Below are 15,513 nucleotides of genomic sequence, written 5' to 3' on the forward strand. Positions count from 1 at the left end.
ATCACGATAACCCATGATTATAAACCATTATAAACACAGAATCAACAAAAACATCTGCGACACGCACCTGGTTACATTTCTCAAATAAATCTGATCGAGGGTGGGGACATCTGAAATATCTGAAAGGCAAGACAATTTTATGACAGTCATGAAATTCTGCTACAGCAACATGCACAGAATGACCTCCGTATAAAAAAAGTATCACCACGGTCCACCACTACTCACATGTTTCCCCGCAGAAGAACATGCTAGTGCCATTTTCTGCAAGAAAAGGCTTGCACATCAATGCGTATAATACGGTATTGATATGATGTGAAGGCCATCATTTACAAATTGATAATAGGGCATTCCATTGATTGGTGGCAGAAAAAACAAAAGAAATTATAGCAATAAAAACTGCTTTATGGCAGTTTTCTAAAAAAGGTTATTGTGTTCTAGTCCATGGACCGGACCCCGTGTAAAAAGTAAGAAATTAACGAAATGTGCACGGTCCACCACTACCACATGTTTCCCCGCAGAAGAACATGCTAGTGCCATTTTCTGCAAGAAAAGGCTTGCACATCAATGCGTATAATACGGTATTGATATGATGTGAAGGCCATCATTTACAACTTGATAATAGGGCATTCCATTGATTGGTGGCAGAAAAAAACAAAAGAAATTATAGCAATAAAAACTGCTTTATGGCAGTTTTCTAAAAAAGGTTATTGTGTTCTAGTCCATGGACCGGACCCCGTGTAAAAAGTAAGAAATTAACAAAATGTGATAGCCGAAAATTAAAATTTCACACAAAACCTCACAATAATCACACACAGAATGAAAAGCTACATATAGAAGACCTTTTCCCCTCGTAATCCTCTTTCCTATGCATGCATGACTGCATGTTGCCAATTGTTGGTGCAGTACAAGTTATGTGTTGAAAGCAGCATTTCAAGTGTTGTGATTATTGTGAGGTTTTGTGTGAAATTTTAATTTTCGGCTATCACATTTCGTTAATTTCTTACTTTTTACACGGGGTCCGGTCCATGGACTAGAACACAATAACCTTTTTTAGAAAACTGCCATAAAGCAGTTTTTATTGCTATAATTAAGTCTGAAGGCCCGTATACAGTTCATGAAGTCCATCATCATGCCTGATCTGCTGTACGGATCGACAGCACTTTTCGCCTGCCTGCGACAGGAGCAAGTCTCTCGCTTGCAAGTGCTACAGGACCGAGCTGCCAGGGCAGTGTTTGGCCAGCCACCCAGGTCTCATGCTCAACCCCTCCTGACCAGCTTGCAGCTCTACAGCATTCAGGAGCTGCACAAGCAGAAGGTTCTGAGGTGTGTGTGGCGTTGCCAGCACAACCGCGCCAGCCCAGCCCTCCAGGACAAGTTTCAAAGTGCTCCTGGAAACACCACCCGCCTCCAGCAAGGACAGGGTTTGCGCCTCCCGCTAGCCCGGTCAGCAGCAGGGACATCCCGTCCATCGCACTGTGGTGCCGTCCTCTGGAACACCCTCCCCAGCGAAGTTCGCCTACTCAACCGCCCCAGTGAATTCGCTGTAGCCGCACTGCCCTTCACGCTGGCGGGCTAGATCTGCAAACTCCCTTCTATGTTCGCAATCCCATACTCCTTGGAGTAGTCTGCACGGCGCTGCTGCTGTTGTTGTTGTCGTTGTTGTTGTTGTTGCTACTGCTGCTGCTACAGCAGCAACTGCCGTGGCTGTAGTTACAGTCCCTCTCGTTGTCAGGAAATGTTTGCTTATGCTACTCTTCATCCAGTTAAATTCTTATTATGACTTTGTGTGTTATAATTTTCTTGAGCTCCAGTTTTCCCCCTTTATTAAAACCCAAGCGCAGTTTAGCGTGTATTGGCTTGTGTTTTCCTTTCTTCTGTTTGCTTTAGCATTTTATCGCTCCACGGGTACCCTCGGTCTCAGGTACTCTCATATTTGTGCAATTGTTAATTTTGCTCCTGAATTGTCCTCCCTTTTGCTTTGCTACTGTCCTCCTCCTTCCTCCACCCTTTTTCTTAATTAACCTCATCATCACATTCGCTTCCATGTAATTGGGCTTGTAGCCCGTGTGTACTTGCGAATGAAAATAAAAACATACATACATACGTGGGGAATGTGAGGGCCATCGCTCTGGACAAGCCTACATGGAGAAATCTGGCCAACAATCCATGATCTGGCGTCACAGGTCATCAGTGCGCCGTGTTAATAATTATCTTGATAATGGAATTTGATCATAGGAGATAGGACAGAAGCGGAACGTATAATTATACCCACAAAATTATATTATTTCGCGTACTGTGGTATTATTATTATTATTTATTATTATTATACGTACATACATACATACATACATACATACATACATACATATACATGCGTACATGGAGTAGAATGCTGCGAAGACTCCGATGCAGCGCGACATCAAAATAAAGAAAACAACACAACAACAGCAGCGTTGTATAGCCGAGAAATGGTGGCTAAAACTCAAATTCAAACGCAAACAGCTATTGCCCAGTGTCGGTGAGGGAAGGATAATTCTGCTGGTTTTCTGTGGGCATTGTCTGTCAGGCAGGGACTAGCGCTCAGCACAGGATGATGATCACACCATAGCGTTTAGGGGGCGTTCGAATTGTCTTCATCAACTTTCCGAACACAATTAGTTGAGATTACAATTTGTAGATTACAATATTTGTAGTTGAAGGGTCCCAATAGAACGGTTTCTATCATTTTTAGAGTTTTTCAGTGGAATTGTCATGGCGATAATGACGTCGGATCAGAGCAACCATCTCCTTGTTGCTATTCCAAACTCTTCGGAACTAATCCACCTCTCCCATCGGATGAGGTTGTGGAGTTTCGTTTTTTCTGAAGAGGCCAATAAGGCCACCTCTTCAGAAAAACGAAACTCCTCGAAAAGTCAAAGAGTGCCCTCAGTACATGTGCCTGAGATGGGATGCATGTCCTTGGACATGGCAATCAGGTCTCTTTTCCATTCTAGTTATGAGGGCATCCAACTAACAGTCCAACTCCCAGGCACCTTACCTACTGCGAGTACTTCAAATTTCAAAGATTTCTTTAAAAGTACATTGTATGCTACAGTAAAACCTGTAACTAAAGACCACCTTGACTAGCGACCAGCCTGGTACTACAGTAAAACCTGTAACTAAAGACCACCGTGACTAGCGACCAGCCTGGTACTACAGTAAAACCTGTAACTAAAGACCACCGTGACTAGCGACCAGCCTGGTACTAAATACCACCGTGACTAGCGACCAGCCTGGTACTAAAGACCACCGTGACTAGCGACCAGCCTGGTACTAAAGACCACCGTGACTAGCGACCAGCCTGGTACTACAGACCACCGTGACTAGACTAGCGACCAGCCTGCTACTACAGACCACCGTGACTAGCGACCAGCCTGGTACTACAGACCACTTTGCCAGGCACTCACATTCATTAGGGACCTTTAGCACCACGTTACAACGTAGGCCTTTTGACGTACTTGATCACGTCGATCGGGGTGCGCGATATGTGTTTTGCATACTTGGCTAGCCTTTAGCGAGACGTGATTATGGATCGACGTCGTTGCCACGTACATGTGCACAGGAACAGAGCAGAATGGCGCGCGTGAATTCAAAGTTCCTCGCGGGAAATGTGGAAGAAAAGACTGGTTTGTCTGGTGCTGTAGTTTTCCTTCCTGATGTGCGCCTTCACCAGCAAATGAGTTCCATCTCTATGTGTACGGATGGTTACCGGCTTCCAGTTGGCGTCGTAGTTAGTTGCCAAATTCAGGAGTACAGTGTTCCAGGCCGGCGAGCCACGAGAGAAGGCCTTCTCGAAGCTGCCACTACTTTCAACAAATTGATGTTCTCCTTGGCTCCAAAACGAAATCTCTGGCACACAGCCTTAGTCTGCGTGTCCTCGGCAGCCATACCGAAACAAAATTTGCTCGGAGAAGAAGATACCGGAAACGCAAAACAAAGATGGCAAAGAAAAAAATTACGCCTCTCGATCGATCGTACCTCGGCCTCGTGGGTTACAAAACAAAAACTCCAACATAAAAAAACATCGACGTTTTTTTAACTCTTGCTCTCTTGGTGCAAGTGCAAAGGCAAAATTCCTACGTCCTGTCACAACGTACAAAAGGCCTTTTCTACGTCGAAAACAGGGAGTCGTAAAATACTTTTACGACTCCCTGGTCGAAAACGTTGCCGTGATGAAATATACGTATACATCCTACGTCGCGACGTCACCCCGAACCCGGACAAGGCCCTAGCCCTACGTCAGGCTTGCGTCGTAAACGTGGTGCTAAAGGTCCCTAATAATCAGGGAGTCGTATATACCCGTGGGTATACGACTCCCTGCTAATAATGGTTGTGCGGTGCAAACCTCTAGCCACCTGCCACTAAAGACCGCTTTCTCTGGCCCCAAGGGGTGGTCGTTAGTTACAGGTTTTATTGTACCTACAACCTGTACATGTACTTGTAGTCTGTTGGCTGGCGAGGGTGATCTGCTAGTGTGTAGTGTATCTGCAGTGCATCGTCACACACAAACTCCCGCACACGCTCTCAAGTTTCTAAAGCCCTTACTCTTCCCGCTGCTTTAGATCGGTATGGTCTTTTTTCTCTTAGTTTTCTAGGCTCAGATCGTTGGAACTCTCTACCTGCTGACATTCGCCTTTGCACATCTGTTTCTCGCTTCCGTTACCTTGTATTGGCACATTTAGGGTACCCTGTAAGAAGGCCTTAGGCCTGTGGGGATTGCCCTATCAAAAAAATTTAATAATAATAATAATAATAATTAAAAAGCTTACGTGGAGATAAAAATGTAATCAACGCAATAAATAGAGTAAGCTGCGCACTCAGTACAAACACCATTAGCAAAACTTGTTTTCATGTAAATAATTAAGCTTGTTCCTAAACGTTTTCGTCGCCATCTCATCAGAGGATTACTGGCAAATCAAAACTAGCTCTAAACTCAATATATATACGCACAATGCAAGTAGTAATTTAGACCCTAACTAGCGCGAGAAAATGAGAGCTGAAAAAACATTACATCAATCAACGATATCAGGTGACAACAGATGCGATAAATTCACCACTAGAAAGTAACCATGCACCACAAACGAGAACTACTGATCTAAATTCACAAACAATTTCAACGTAAACAAATTCTTTTTCTGCCTACACAAAATCGGCTTGGTAGTAAAAATGTAGATAGACTCCAATACACGCAGATACCTTTGACTACGTGAACGAGACCAAACAGAAAAGCAATCATCAGTATAACTAGAACGACAATCACTATTCTGAACAAGATGGTTTGCAACAGAAGATTCATACACCCTAACACCACTACTAGAACCAGTACATACTTTGGAATTACGTGACAATGAAACCAACTTGACATTCCTTGCCGCTACTGCCACTCCAGACGAAGCCGATGTAGATGTCCGTACCAAAGACACGTCCGTTACTGGCACTGCCTGCTGCGATGATGCTCCCTTTGACGTTTCAATGGCCGTTGGTGTTGATGAAGAAGAGGAGGGAGATGAGGAAGATGCTGACGACGACGAGGACGACAACGACGGAGACGATAAAGACTAGAGTCTTTATCGTCTCCGTCGTTGTCGTCCTCGTCGTCGTCAGCATCTTCCTCATCTCCCTCCTCTTCTTCATCAACACCAACGGCCATTGAAACGTCAAAGGGAGCATCATCGCAGCAGGCAGTGCCAGTAACGGACGTGTCTTTGGTACGGACATCTACATCGGCTTCGTCTGGAGTGGCAGTAGCGGCAAGGAATGTCAAGTTGGTTTCATTGTCACGTAATTCCAAAGTATGTACTGGTTCTAGTAGTGGTGTTAGGGTGTATGAATCTTCTGTTGCAAACCATCTTGTTCAGAATAGTGATTGTCGTTCTAGTTATACTGATGATTGCTTTTCTGTTTGGTCTCGTTCACGTAGTCAAAGGTATCTGCGTGTATTGGAGTCTATCTACATTTTTACTACCAAGCCGATTTTGTGTAGGCAGAAAAAGAATTTGTTTACGTTGAAATTGTTTGTGAATTTAGATCAGTAGTTCTCGTTTGTGGTGCATGGTTACTTTCTAGTGGTGAATTTATCGCATCTGTTGTCACCTGATATCGTTGATTGATGTAATGTTTTTTCAGCTCTCATTTTCTCGCGCTAGTTAGGGTCTAAATTACTACTTGCATTGTGCGTATATATATTGAGTTTAGAGCTAGTTTTGATTTGCCAGTAATCCTCTGATGAGATGGCGACGAAAACGTTTAGGAACAAGCTTAATTATTTACATGAAAACAAGTTTTGCTAATGGTGTTTGTACTGAGTGCGCAGCTTACTCTATTTATTGCGTTGAATAATAATAATAATAATAATAATAAAATGGCAATAAATAAGATAAATTGTGCACTCATAACAACAGCAAAAATGAAGAAAGTCAAGTTCCATAACGTTTTCTTGTGACTGTCATCAGTGGAACGCCGTCACATAAAAATGTAATAACTAAAACACACACTTATATACATGTAGCTAATATGGTTTCAGGTAGAAATACAGCAGCTAACAAGTACAAAAAGCGAAGTTTGCACCTTTGCAATGTGTGAATATAGTGTATGTGAGAAAGGTAGTGGCAGATGAATGTGATACTGTGTGAATGAATGTAATGGTGCGTGTATATTACTTGAAGAGTGTGAGTGATACAACGTTTTCTTTCTGTTTACATAGCACAGGGTCACGAGTACGAATATACACAGCTTCCAACACCTGCAATTGCTTGAAGAAACGTGCGCAACGAATAACACTAAACCAGGAATCGTCAAACACCTTACGACATTCTGGACTGGACACCAAATGCTTGTACACTGCAGACTTCCTCTTGTCAACATCAAACTCCTCCTCATCACTACTCTCATCCTCCACCTCCATTCCAATGCCGCCGTCCATCCCATCGCACTCGTATTCGTCGTCATCAGTCTCCATCTCCTCGCGACACCGCTTCCCTCTCCTTGATTCGTTCTGTGCCGTGCCTGTGCTTCCTCCTGCGTCTCCTTGCCTTGTGTTCTCCACTTGTCTCAGTCGTGCCTCTGCTAGTCTCTTGCTTCTCCTCGGTTCTGCTATGTTTTCAAGTTGTTCCCCTTCCGCTCTTACCGTTGTAGCAACATGGTTTGTCGAGGAGCGACCGTCCGGCGGCCTCCCTTGCCGTGGTCCGGTTTCCGAGGGGGGAACCAGATTAGTCTGCTCGTTCTCCATGGAAGTAGTCGGTGTTTCTGTTTCCGAATTGTGAGCCGTGCTAGGTGTAGAAATAGGCAGCGGATGTTTTCGTGGTCTCCCACGCTTCGGCCTGCTTAACCTGGCAGCCTGGGACAACAATGATAATGGGACGTGCTGCTTGATGCGTTCGGACAAGTGTTGAAGCGTCCTGCCAACATACCGACTACCACATTGTCGGCATTCAAATTGATAAATGAGATGGCTCAAATGGTGGGTTGGCAGGACGTCCTTCAACACTGTGAACGAACGCACCGTTGTAAAGACAGTAACTACATTCACTGCATAGTATGTCTTTTGCACGATCGATTTCACTGCACGACTGACTTTTGTTGATTCAGAGCCTTTCCAAGGCAGGCATAAGAATCATTACATTCATTCACACAGTATCACATTCATCTGCCACTACCTTTCTCACATACACTATATTCACACATTGCAAAGGTGCAAACTTCGCTTTTTGTACTTGTTAGCTGCTGTATTTCTACCTGAAACCATATTAGCTACATGTATATAAGTGTGTGTTTTAGTTATTACATTTTTATGTGACGGCGTTCCACTGATGACAGTCACAAGAAAACGTTATGGAACTTGACTTTCTTCATTTTTGCTGTTGTTATGAGTGCACAATTTATCTTATTTATTGCCATTTTACGACTATTGTCTCCTCGTCGATTGTTTAAATAATAATGATCTGTGTGATTGCAACGCTGTATCACCAGTATGTCACCAGTACATGATTGTACGTATAATAGAACCCAATACTAGTTCGAAGTAGTGGTTGCGATTTGAGTCGGCGATGATAGCGCGAGCTCCGGTGTGGGGAGCAAGCCCTTTCTTACAATACTAGCTCAGAACTAGTATTAGATAAACCTTGTTATAGTTCACACATATTGTTATAGTTCACGCATATTGTTAGATTGTCACAGCATGAAACAAGGTGGAGGACACTGTGTTCGGAAACAGTGACCTTACTACAACCTTCCGCGGTTGGCAGAAATCTAATGGTTGGCTGTTTTTTTTTAACCAGCTTCCACCATGCTGCCACACATTGTTACTATTTCAATCGCATGACACGTAGTACCTCACTCCCGAAGCCAGACATTGCTCAATGCAAATAGTAGCGGTGTAGAATATTCTATGCTCACTCCTACCAAGGACTAGTAGTTCCTTTGAAAAGGTCAAGAAATTTTCTTCGAGGTAGTTGGCTGTGAAGAGACAAGATGTCTTCCGCAGTTGGACATCTCCACATTCAACCCAGGATTAACTCCGCTTGATACGAGTTGACACGGGAGGTAAGACGTAACTCAAGCTTGTTTTTTTCTTTAAATTTGTGAGGGTATGCACGTAACTAACAAAACTGCATGATCAAATTGAGGCACTTGTAGTTGTTTCTAGTTTGCAGATGAAAATCAAGTTTTTTTTTGCTTTTTTGACAGTACAAGTTTACGTGACAACATCAACAACATACGAGTTATTTCCTAGCGGTACCGGTAGTAGGGCTAGGGGGGTTTAGTCCCACGTAATCCGTGGGTACTTTACGTGTGTGTACCACGTGATACTCAGTGACCCACGTACAGACGTCTAGACGTTTTCTGATTCACGACATACCGTGTATGGAGCTCCGGAGGCTCACCCACGTTCCGCCAGAACGTGGGTGAAAATCAGAATGGAGCGCATTGTGCGAGCTGTGAGGGTGCTCAGCTGAAGAAGTGTCCGAAGCACGAAATCAAAATATTCGATGAGCTTCTTAGGCCCGGGTAGCTTCGTCTTTGACCAGGTTTGGGCCTTTCGCTTCATGCTTTTGTTTGTTCCGTGTGACTAAACACAACATTGCAACGTGAGTGCCCTTCATCCACTTTACGTGGATCACCCACGTACGCGTTTCCGTTACGTGGGAACTAAACCTCCGTACTGATGAAGGTAACCAACGTGTAGCAAAATTGAAGCAGTTGCTCAGGTTTGTAGATGAAATTCAAGTTTTTTTGACCAGTACTAGTTTACGTGACAACATCAACAACAAACAAGTTAACGAGTGGAGGTAACCAACGTGTAGCCGGGGTGTTCCGACGTAGTGAAGGCCTACCCATGCCATGGCCACGCCGGGACATCACCAACCCCGTCTATAGAGAGCACCTTCTCGCGACAGTGTCATGGTGGTGGCAGTAACTGTTGACAGCTGGCGAGCTGAGAGAAGGACGCCATGGACAGAAGTTGGAAGAAAAGAAGTTGAGGTTTTTAAGTAGCTACATGACTACCAGGACGACATCCAGGAGCGATCAAAGAATACACGACGGACGTCAGGAGTAGTCTCCTACCACCCTAGCATAATGAGGGTCAGAACCGGGTGCGACACCCATAATTATGGTTCAAATGGTCCGCAGGGGCCGGGGCTCTGCCAACCTCGGAAGGTTGTAGTAAGGTCACTGTTTCCGAACACAGTGCTCTCCGCCTTGTTTCATGCTGTCAATCTAACAATATGGTTGTACGTGTATGTCACTACGTTTCACACACACACACACACACGTGTACGTACATGACTGTGCAGGCCAGTGTTAGCTGTTGTGTGTTCAAGTAGTATTGCCTTGTAGTTGTACTGTAGTTGCCCAGCGTGAAGCTCAAAAGAACGATTGCAATAAGTGCCAATGATAACCATGATAACCGACTGATCCGACCTTCCATGGTGCATGATTGTCGATAGTCGACTAGTAGTAGTACGATTGTGTACATAGATGTAGATGCACGTTCTAGGTTCCGACTGTGTGCCACATCATGGCACATGGCATGGCGAAGCATAAACCTGAGGCTCAGGCCATAGATCTACGACTAGTCGACTCCGAGCTGGTCGACCACGGCACGAGCAGTGCCGTGAAGCCTGTGCTACAGTGCTGGCAACTGAAATCCGACCCCTGAGCGGTGCGCTCACATCGCAAAGACCAACACGGGATGGCAAAACGGATTTCACGGGATGGTAAAATCGTACGAAACAGAGACCGCTAAAATGTGGACGAACCGCTAAGGGGTCGGATTTCAGTTGCCAGCATGCACTGTACAATGAAACTGTGTAGCGTGTCCTTACCCCCCCCCCCCCTTTCTTCCCGCGCCGCGACTCCATGACTCATGAGTCTGCGTGACTGCTATCAAGAGGACATAATACCGGTAACCCTCATCAACAGTGCACGGGGTCATGAACCCTGATGTACTCTTGTGTCATGTAACTTTGTTGCAATGTCATGTCAGTCTATGCATACATGCTGCTTCTTGATCTAGCCGACTCTCGAGATCTCCTAGTCCTGGACCAGAATCCAGAGCAGGTAAGGGCGCTATGAATGATAGCCTAACAGTAACAGCTGCTCGGTGAGCCTCGAGGCGATGTAAGACTTATTAGGCAACGGGTAACATCGCGATCAAAAGGTTCTTAGCCTGTCGGTGACATGATGATTTGGCATCGTGGCCGAGTGCGCAACTCCGCGCGAGAGTCCACTCATCCTAGACCCACTCACCCAGGCAGGATCACGCAAACAGACCCGATGGGCTCAACATCCAGTGTGCACGCATGATGATCAGTTGCTGCAGTCGCCTCTAGAGTTCACTTGGCGTTTGCTGCAGTGTCCGAGCGTCGATCTCCTTCTCTTGCGCTTTGGTCGGAAGTCCGGTGGTGTCGGAGCACACCGCATCGGAAATGGAGTCGCTCAACAAGGTCTCAGGTTGCCATCGGGTGCTGTGCGCAGCGCTCTGTGTGATCCTGCTGCTCGCAAGCCCAGCATCGTGTGCCGACGTGGTCGTAGAAGCGTTTCACGACCTGCCAATCTTGCCAGCCTTGATATCGTCTTGGGGCCCGAGCCACGTCCACATCGGCACGCCTGGTGTAAAGAGTATCACAGCGCTGGCCATTCCCAGCATCACGGCCAACCTGTCACGGCTACTTCAGGCCGGCACCGCTGCCGCTCACGGACAGCCCGGCTCGCTGGAGGAGTACGGGCTGGCGGGCTGCACTGCCATCACCGCTGTGCACACCCTGCGATCGGCCAGCACCACCACCATTGTTCAGGACCTGTACGGCGAGTTCATAGCGTTTCCGCGTCGCAAGCTCATCACCGGCTCCAAGATCAAGAAAGTCCTGCTGACTGTGCCCACGCGCTTCCAGTTCGTCCAAGTCGATGCCCGCGCTATCGCGGCTTGCACAGGAAACCCACAACTGGCCGCCCAATCGTCCGTCGTGAGGGTCAAGGTAGTGCTGCGTCACGACACCAGCGGCGAAAAGACGTACTCGTCGCAGGCAAGCTTCGTCATCGACGCGTGCAGCCTCGTAAGGGCTGCTGTTGCCGGCAAGTCTGGTACGTTCATTGAGGAAAAGTTCACGTTCGACGTGACCAGCATCTTGTCGACCCTGACGGACACCTCGACCACGAAAAACGTCGTCTTCAGTTTCTTCTCTCGCCCCAGTCCGGCAATGATGGCTAACTTCCAGTCGATACAGGTGAAACTGTCGCCCAGCATCACCGACAAACCCTGGCTCCTGTACGTCCGCGGCGATGACGTCACCGGCTCGCTAGCCTGCGTTTCCACGGCGACGCTGAGCCCTGCGCAGTCGCGCTGGCCGAGCAGCTCCACGACGGCTCTCTCGCTGTCCAGGCGACTGTTCCCGAATGGCATACCGGGGGAAGGTAGCACGGCAAGCAGCGAGGGCAGGACCGTGCCCAGCGCCTGCCAGGCGCAGTGCTCACGCCAGCCATGGCGCGTCGACGTGCAAGACCTCTCCTGGCGAGTACATCCGAACATCGTACTAGAGCTGCCGGCGCGCAGCCTGGACGTGGGCGAGTGCCGCGGCGCGTGCCAGAACTTCCCGTCATCACGGCAATGCACCTACCTGACAGTCAGCGGGCGCACGCGTCTACTGAATCTGATGGCCAAGCTGCCTCTGCCGGAGCCGCACACGACGCTGCTGGCGGCGGCCTCGTCCACATGTGTTCACGACCAGAGCAAGCTGCTGGACCGCTGGGTTCTGTACGCGCTGATTCCGCCGGGGGTGTCGTATCGTTACGAGGACGCCGGCGTTGTGCGGCTCAGCAAGCTCGTCGTGCCGTTCCCCGGCGGCTGCGCGTGTCAGTAGAGAGAGAGAGAGAGTGAGCGAGAGGGTGTGTATGAGGGAGCGAAAGAGAGAGATGCGTGCGTGTGTGTGTGTGTACGTATGTGTGTGTATGTGTGTGTGCGCGCGTGTGTGCTGCCCACGAACAGCGCTTGCCGCACACCAATCAAGTTCTTGCTCTTCATTCTTTTCACCTCATTATTTTTCCTGTTCGGTTTTCCACACATGTACTTCACTTCCGGCTCTCTATTTCATCCCTCCTCGCTCTCTCTTTCATCCCTCCTCGCTCTCTATTTCATCCCTCCTCGCTCCCTTCCACTCCCCGATAAGCATCCATTTGCTTTGAGAGAAGGCTTTCAAGCAGATCTTCAACGACAACAATTTAGGCCGTTGTCCTTCAAAAAGATAACCGTGGTTGGTCCCCTGGGGAGGGAGAAAGACCCAAGTGCCATCAGTATGTGTGGCACTTGGGTCTTTCCCATTGTCAACCGGTTAGCGAGCCAATTGCATCCATGCGTAACAGGAATGATAAAGAATTTAATGTTACGAGTTGACTATTAGGGCGCGTTTGGTTGGTACGAACTAGAACAGGATTCACCAGAACAGCGCGTTTGGTTGGGACTGCACCTGTTCTGGGTCGGCCAGAACATGTTCTGCTTGCTCCGGCCTCGAGGCCGGAGCAGACCGAGCAGTTTCACTTTTTCACAGTGAAACCTGGCGGGAACATCGATTTTGGTCCCAGATGATCACGTGCATACGCTTTTGGGTTGGTTTCGTCGTACCGTACAAAGTGACCATCGTGACTGTAATAATCAATGTGACTGTCCTGAGGTGACATCTCAGTGTGCTGTGTGCTGTTGTTCCTTGCTGTGTGCAGTGTGGACATTCTCATGCATGTTTACTTGTCTGTGTCATGAATGATCATTAATTCATTACCTCCTAGCATGACGTTATTGCGCGCCAAATACGGTTTACCGTGCGCATGCGCGCGCTCGCGCGCGCGCGCCAATAATGTTGACAATGCTAAGCTTGCATGCGTGACAAGTGGTTCTAGTAGTGGCAGTTGGGAGAGACATTAGGTTCTTGATGGTTTGATCAAGGTGTTGCCGGTTGGCGGTTTTTGCTCTTTACTCTAACTTTAGTCTAAGCCTTTATCGTAACTATTCATTACAACCCAGAGCCGTGTGTGTTGGCTGGTCTGCAACGAGGTTGTGTGCGGGGTAGTTGGGAGAGAGATAGTGTGTGACTATTACATGACCCATACACATTTTGAAGAATGCACCAAGTAACCTGTTAATTTGGCACATTTTTCCACAAAAATGTGCTCTGTTTCTGGAGTACCGTTTGGTTGGCATGAGGCTGCTCCATGTGCACCAGCTGTTCGATCCTGTTCTAGATCGTACCAACCAAACGCACCCCTAGACGGTCCACCAACCAGATTATTATTATTATTCAAAGGATCAATTGGGGAAGTGAACTGCCTGAAAAGAGAAAAAACGCCAGACCCACCAGGACTCGAACCCGGGACCTTGCTTGTCATGAGCAATGCTCTAACCACTGAGCTATGGGACCGGGCTGGACCTAGAAGGCGCTGACAAGTCTTTCACTCCAAAGCCAAGGCAGCTCACAACATTATTAAAAACTATTACTAGTAGCAAGAGTACATAACCACCTGGGGGTTCTGTACCCGCTTGCTACTACCAAGAGTACATAACCACCTGGGGGTTCTGTACCCGCTTGCTACTACCAAGAGTACATAACCACCTGGGGGTTCTGTACCCGCTTGCTACTACCAAGAGTACATAACCACCTGGGGGTTCTGTACCCGCTTGCTACTACCAAGAGTACATAACCACCTGGGGGTTCTGTACCCGCTTGCTACTACCAAGAGTACATAACCACCTGGGGGTTCTGTACCCTTGCTACTACTCAAAGAACTTTATTCCCGTAGCTATGCAGAAGACGTTACTTCAGTAACGTCTGGCGCTAGCCAGGGTCCACACAGCTTTAATTTGGTGTTTGTTTGTGTGTTTGTTTGTTTGTGTCACGCCTGGAGCTATCCCGTATCTGTCCCGTATCTGTCCCGTATCTGTGACTACAAAGGCTCTACAGGATTGTACATAACAGCAAGAGTACATAACTACACTGTGTAGTTATGTACTCTTGATAACAGCTGTCCACAATATGTACCGGCTCCTGTATCTGTCCCGTACCGTACCAATATTCGTCGTATTATGTGTACGACTTCCTGATGTAGAGGGAGATTTGGAAAGAAATAGGGAGACGAGGAGGAAATTAAATTAGAATAGACGCCGAATAGGTGATAGGATGCGTCAGCATAAACAAACTTTTGAAGAGAGATCCCGTCGTCTCCAAAATAAGCGTGAACGAGCGATTCAGCGCCGGTCACAGGAAACGTCGGAAGAGAGATCCCGTCGACTCCAGAACGCCCGTGATCGGCAGAGTCCGCGCCGGTCCCAGGCAACGTCAGGACAGACATCCCGTCGAGTCCAGAACGCCCGTGATCGGCAGAGTCTAAGCCGGTCCCCGGAATCGTCAGGGCAGACAACCCGTCGAGTCCAGAATGCCCGTGATCGGCAGAGTCAGCGCCGGTCCCAGGAAACGTCAGGACAGACATCCCGTCGACGCGCAGAAAAACTAAATCTGCAGCCTCTTTTGCCGTCGGACAGGATAGGTATTTTAGGAGACTGTAAAGTTATGTAATGTGCTCCACAGGCAACCATGCATTCGGCGTCGTCATTGGCTCACCAGGTCCATGTAGATGTATTACTACAAAAAGGCCAGAAAATCCGATTCCTGTATTAAAATCAACTAATGATCGCTGGCGATTTAATTTCGCTGATTTCGCCGCTTGGTACCAACCGGCCAAAGTAATTCGCAGGCCAACGTTTGTCATATAGGCAAATGATGCATGATTGAGCAATGGATGCATGTGAGAGCAAAAATACCGATCGATTTCAAATTTGACGTGAAACTGCGCGTCACGTCGGAAATAACGTGCATCTTAACCTCTCTAATCGAGAGGTTTCTATTTCTCATCGGCCAAAATTTGTTGATTTACAATATAAGGAGATAAAAATTTAAGAAGGAGCAAGACAAAAGTAGATGATTATTAGAG

The sequence above is a fragment of the Sycon ciliatum genome, chromosome 7, assembly GCF_964019385.1.
Source record: "Sycon ciliatum chromosome 7, ocSycCili1.1, whole genome shotgun sequence".
NCBI lineage: Eukaryota > Metazoa > Porifera > Calcarea > Leucosolenida > Sycettidae > Sycon > Sycon ciliatum.